Genomic DNA, 5961 nt, shown 5'->3' on the forward strand with positions numbered 1-5961 from the left:
GCCTCTTTTTCCTATTTGTAGTGGAGATGAGTGGTACCCGGTGGGGTCTTCTGCTGTTGTAGCCCATCCGCCTCAAGGTTGTGTGTGTTGTGGCTTCACAAATGCTTTGCTGCATACCTCGGTTGTAACGAGTGGTTATTTCAGTCAAAGTTGCTCTTCTATCAGCTTGAATCAGTCGGCCCATTCTCCTCTGACCTCTAGCATCAACAAGGCATTTTCACCCACAGGACTGCCGCATACTGGATGTTTTTCCCTTTTCACTCCATTCTTTGTAAACCCTAGAAATGGTTGTGTGTGAAAATCCCAGTAACTGAGCAGATTGTGAAATACTCAGACACCAACAACCATGCCACGCTCAAAATCGCTTAAATCACCTTTCTTTCCCATTCTGACATTCAGTTTGAAGTTCAGGAGATTGACTCGACCAGAACCACATCCCTAAATGCATTGAAGCAACTGCCATGTGATTGGTTGATTTGATGATTGCATTAATGAGAAATTGAAAAGTGTATAATAAAATTGATCCATGTAAAAAAATATTTCAAATCTTCTGAAGCCTTGTGATTACTTTGAGAGACACAGACTGACAGTTTGTCCTTCACAATATCCTCAAAAACTACCATGCATGCACAAAAGCTTGCCTCTTTATTTTTGCTCTGAATTTGCAAATAATACAGTTTTTTGACTCCTCTAAGAAAGTATTTTTATGATATATTCTTAAAAATAAGCAAACCCATAAAAGATTAAAAAGGACAAAGATTTGTAATGTCTAAAACAAATCAGCAGGTGGCAGTAGTTAGGAGCTTTTCAAATGCTCTCCACAACTCTTAACAGTGTACGTCAGAAATCCCAGACTTCTTGACTATAAAGTCCTAGTATTATTGAATACTAGCGTACTGCTTTCTACATACCATATGCAACCTCCCATGCATGTCAAGCAATAGCTACCCTATATATTATGTAGCCCAATGTGATAAATTTAGGCCATGCCTTTAGGCCATCATCTGTTTAACTCAGCAGTATCCATGTTTCCTCTCTGAAATAAAATTAGCCTTTAAATTTACATATTACAAAAATAGAGAGATGCATTATTTACCTTTAAGAGATTTGCCTGCCTTGCATTTAAGATGCACATCCTCGTGAGATCAAATGGTTTCAGCCTTTTTCTTTATTTGCTTTTCTTCTTTACTTTCCTTGTCTGACTTAGTTCCCCAAGGCCAGAAACGTAATATTAGCTATCATAACCGCCTCTATGATACACACACAGGTTGTAATGCAAATTTGGTGCGAACATGCTTCTATTTTAAAAGGTATGCATCTGCAAAATAGTATAATAAAGTGCGTGTGTGTGGATTCACAATCTTATAGCTACTTACATTTTAGTGAAAACCCTGTTCAGTCCACAGTAAATGTAATGTTTATTTTAAAGAGATCATCACAAACGGTTTCTTTTGCTCCACCTCCTGTGTAAACACACCCAGACTGTAGTTGAAAGCAAAAAGGCATTCATCTTCCAATAGCATTGCGTAACACGTGAGCGTTTGAACACTTTCCAGAACGTTCCACAGACTTGTTTTTCTGATTCGCATTCAAATATCTCTAGCAGAAAACGTGTGTTAATGATGAAACAGTTCCTTGTGCTATGAGGAAAAAAAAAAACTTCCTGGTCTAGTTGTCCATTCAACATGTGACCGCAGCCGTGCTTTTTTTTTTCTCAACAGATGACAGATAAATGAGAAACTCGTCATGGAAACATTAAGATTTGCATATTATTTTAAATGAGCTTTAAGATATTTGGTTACACTACAACATCACCAGATATACTAAATCAACTTCCCCATGCAGGTCATATAATTATATCTGTGTAAAATATAAGTGATTAATCTGCTGTTGACCAAACAGGTTTCAATTGTTTTTTCCGATATGTCTCAACTATCTGTTTGTACTGAAGTTACATCATTTACGTCTTTTTCAGGTCGGCATGTGTTCAACACACCCTGTCATTAATCATAATGTTGCATCATCATACACACACACACCGGGCCTAAAACTAACTTTTTGCCATTCCTGCCAATAGCCAGTGAAAATGTACTGATAAAAATAAATATTTTTACCAGCCATGAAACATAAATGGATGTCTTTATTAAAATTACAAAAGTTATTCAGTCAAGAGCAGTGAGTGATTTTTCTTTGAGTGATTAAAGTTAAAAATTATTAGGCTGCTGTCATTTTAGGAGCTAATGCACAAATTCAATATACTGATACACATGTGTATTTCTGAACTGTTTATGTTCACTTCAACATATCTGTTCAAGCACAAGTTGACGCAAAAGAGAATTCAATGCACTGTGTGAGACGCAGATTTCTGGGCGCACGCTTCGGATATGTGCATAAAAATCGAGTTCCCTTGTCATTTCTTGCGTTTTTGTGGCGATTTTTAGGGTTTATAAAAATGTTACCACTGTTTCATAATTTTTTACTCACATTTGGTGCTTGGCGAGTGTTCATTTTAGGTCACACACACTCATGACACCATTGCAACCCAAAATATTAAAAACAAATGGCATTTATTTTTAAAAGAAACATACTGTCAATCTTTCTCCTCTTAAAAAAACAAAAATAGTTCATTTTCAAGGCCTCATGCATGACCTTTTTTAATCAAAACGTTTCTATTTTTATCCTTCAATCTAAAAAGAAAACAAACTCAGTCTATTCTTCTGGTATGCTCATTTGTTTTGGTAGCAGAGCAGACAGGCATCAGCATGATGGGAAACACACACACACACACACACACACTTCTCTAGGGGTGGAAATTCCCGATTTAACACTGAGCCAATTAGATTACACTTTAAAGACTGTCCTATTACTCAACTTTCATCCATCACAAACAGGTCCATGTATGAATAATATGCAAACTGAACCAGAAAGCTGACATTTTCAAACAAACACTTAATGATCTGAGTGTTATTCAGTTCAAACAGGCTTTTGAAAATCCTACGTAAAGCTCTTCGACTTTACAAAAATAACATTAAAAAGGAATCGATCACCCAAAATGGCTTCCAAACCCGCAAGACTTTGGTTCATCCTCAGAAAACAAATTAAGATCTTTTTGATGTCCCTCCGAGGTCAGCTACACGACTACCAAAAACTTCATAAAGAGATTGTAAAACGACTTGAGTGGTTTAGTCCTGAAGAGACACAATCGCTTTATATAATGAATGAACAGATCGAATAGGCTTTTATTCACATATAAACGCACACATCAGCTGTGGCAAAAGAAGCTCAGGCATGTTCACTTGATGAACGAAAACCAGTGAATTTTGACCAATTGAATGCATCCTCGCTGAGAAATACATTTAAAAACGATCCCATACTCTCGAATGTTTTAGATGGTTTTCTAAAGAACCATTGAAGTTACAGTGTTTCTCCAAAGGTATCAGGTTGCAAAACCATAGAAACCAAACATAGGCAAAGTCATCATTATGTGAAGTGACATTCCACACAGAAGGCCTCACTCTGGTGAAAAGACTTTAGGCAGAAAGGTCAGTTCTCAGAGGAACTCTAAAGACTGTCAATGGTTCCCCTAGTAACCACATTTGATCATATTTGAGGTGCTTGAAAAAAATATTTAGGTTGTACAATAGGATTTTGAAGCCTCCACAAGGTTCTCTAGAGGGTTTCACCAATGTGGGAAACCACAATGGTGGCTTAAGAATCTATTTTTACTATTTTTAGTGATAGTACTTATACCATAGTACACTGTTAAAAAATAAATTGTATTTTTTACGGTACAAAAACAGCAGCTGTGGTTACCACAACTTTACCGTCAAATACTTTACAGTAAAGTTGTGGAAAAGTTGTGTTTACTTTAACTTTACGGTAACAACTTTATTGGTTTTATAGACTCAACTTATTATTTATAGTAATAAACTATAAAAATAATTTATAGTAATAGTATTTCATTATCTGATATTATGTTCATTTACCGTCCTATTGAAGTGTTAATATCTGTTTTGTACCATTGCAATACACCGATTACCAACAATCCCTGCAGAGATGAGTCACATGATCAATCAAAGCTCATCATAAACAGCTTTCCCACAAGAAAGTTAATACTATTATATAGAAGCTGCACAATGTCATTCGCACAAACATTAAACTCCATCATGCTAACACACGAGAAATTTTAAAAATGCCATACACATTAATTTAACAACATTAAATGTAACATAAAAGCCATAGCTGATTAGAAAAAAAACTAAGAAAATTTTGAAGAAACTTGTGAAGTGAATAAAATGTGAAGTGTCACGCAGGAAATTGTGGGGATGTCAATTTACGGATTAAATTATACAATGAGTTGTTCTTTTTCACTTTTAAAAACTGTAAATTGAATGGTATTTTACAGTAAAAATACATTAAGTGTACCATTAGATCTATCAGTTATCCTATATTTACCATAGCCTAGTAAGGAAATTTTCTCGTCTTTTAACGTTAAAATCACTATCATTTTTTAAGGATTCCTTAAAAAAATAACAAAATTTTGTACATAGATAACCCAACAGAATAATAAAAATGATTTCAAATGATAAACAAAAGAGTGCATCTCTACCTTGTCTACATATACATTCTTTCCATTGGTCCTCGGTGATCCTCATTGTCTGAACCCAAACATCGGCCATCTTAGGTTCAAATTCAATCTAATTTAAAAGTCGAGATGTTTCATACATCCACCTTCGCTACCCACTGTCCTGTTTCAGAGTCTTTCTGAACCATAGGAACCCCCAAATAAACTTATTCTTGACTTGATTCAGGTGTGCTTTTAGGGCAAGAGGGAGGACCAATCTTTCACGTCTAGAGAACTATGGTGACGTTATTAAGCGTACATTTATACGTCAACGATAGGGCCTACTAAAAATATGGAAAAATTTTTCCTTGCATTTTTCGAACACAGACGACAACACTGTCAAAATGATCCATCTTGATCCACAAAAACGGCTAAAAACATTAATCATGCCAAGCCAATAATTGACGTCACTTCGTAAAAAAAACCCTACGCGCACGCGCCTACAGCCTAAACACGTAATACGCATGCGCGTGATGTCAGTGTTTTCACAAATTCGCTTTTTTTGTACTTTACGCAAACCAGTTTTATTTAAGTCTGCATTAAAATGCAAAAATGCCCCCAAAATGCAGTTGCGGTGTAAATGAACAGCCAAAAGTCAGAAAACGTTTTCAGTTGAAAAACGTTGTCGTGTAAACGCCCCGTCAAAGGCAACCTCTTTTTATCATGAAAAAAGCTCAAGACCGTTCAAAAGGTTATGTGCATAAAATAGCTTTATTTTCAACAGATCAGAAATTGCATGCAGAAATCAATGATTCATTGACTTCAACATTAGATCAGTGATTTTATCTGGATGTGACCAAACAAAGCAGCAAATTTATCATTTTACACCATGCACAGTAATGCACAGCTTATTCACGTTCCCCTTTACTAATCCAGAACATCCTTCTACAAAACATAAATATATTCGGCTTAAAAAGTCTAAACGAAATAGAAACTCTTAAAATCTGTTGAAAGACTAACAGCCTTTGAATTTTTGCACTACTGTATATAAAACAAATCTAAAAACCATAAAAAATAAAAATTATTACATGTACAACAGCTGAGAAGGGGAAGAAAGACCCCCCGACCTGAAGGCAGGCAATAAAATATGAGTTAAATTAATACCAAACAAAATTAAAAAGGAATTAAGAACATCTACAAAAACATTGAGAAAAAAAAAAGTTAGTACTACTAACATTGGTCATTGTTCTCAAAACAAAACATGTTTCCGAAAGATACAGACACAAACCATCAGCTTTCAGGTTATGCCAAAAGCAAATACCGGGATGAGATATAAGAACAATAAAAACTGATTTTGGCATTTAAATATTTGGTAAATAAAAGGCTGTCAAGATGGC

This window comes from Pimephales promelas, chromosome 8, assembly GCF_988280905.1.
Source record: "Pimephales promelas chromosome 8, fPimPro1.hap1.1, whole genome shotgun sequence".
In the NCBI taxonomy this organism is placed as follows: Eukaryota; Metazoa; Chordata; class Actinopteri; order Cypriniformes; family Leuciscidae; genus Pimephales; species Pimephales promelas.